The sequence below is a fragment of the Triplophysa rosa genome, linkage group LG10 (assembly GCF_024868665.1).
Source record: "Triplophysa rosa linkage group LG10, Trosa_1v2, whole genome shotgun sequence".
Lineage (NCBI taxonomy): Eukaryota > Metazoa > Chordata > Actinopteri > Cypriniformes > Nemacheilidae > Triplophysa > Triplophysa rosa.
In genome coordinates, this window is record NC_079899.1 from 18,674,263 (window position 1) to 18,675,250 (window position 988).

Genomic DNA, 988 nt, shown 5'->3' on the forward strand with positions numbered 1-988 from the left:
ACCACTTACTTAACATGAAAATTTTGACAATTGGCCTGTGACATATGAAGAGTTTGGTTTCAAAATGAGATAACTCCGTTTTTAAGACTTTTCAAAAATCATATTTTTATTATGTTATCATGTTTTTATTGTGTTTTATTGTGTTACTTATCCATATTTTTTGTGTTATTATGGCTTTAATGAAAACAAACCAACTGCAGTTTGATTGATATTAATTGGAATGCACAATAAAAAAACATGATTTTTGAATTTTTTTGAGTTATCTCATTTTGGAACCAAACTCTTCATATAGTAAACCAGCTAATCGATAGGTGGGTGTTGACTATGGTGGTTTCGTCTCAAACAGAGTGCGGTTAAACAAAAATTTTCCATGGGGACTGAGTTAGAGGCTTTAAATTTGCCAAGGTAACATTTTAGACTTTTTTATGTTAAAACTTTCATAACCTTTTATCATATAGTTCTATGGGCTGCTAATGGCAGAAGAAGAAAACGTCTCCGGTTACTGTCGTAACCTCGGTTCCCTGAGAAGCGGGAACGAGACATTGCGCTAGCCGCCGTGTTCGTCGCGTGTCAGCCTTGGAGGCGTTCTTTCGCAGATTCTGAGGTATTGTCGCTGTGCACTGTATTTATACTGTCTGGTCGCCAGTAATTACATTCGGTTGCGAGCGCGACAATTGGCCAGTTTCACTGGCGTTATCCAATAAGTCTTCAGGAGAGGTGAGAAGGGTGGAGTTCCCATATGCGGATGCTTCCGCAATGTCGATAGACCGCTCTCGATAGGGAACTACCAGTTTGTTGCTAAGGGTCAAGCCCTGTATATGACATTGTCTTAATTACTCAACAGCTTTTACCTGTATTTGTTCTGATGTTAGGAACTTTCGAATTTCTACTGTCCCATCCGGGAAAGTAAATTTCAGAGGTATGCCATCAGCGGGTTCCTCAGTCCTCCTCTTTTGTCTTTCCTCTATTCTCTGAGACAAAAATATAT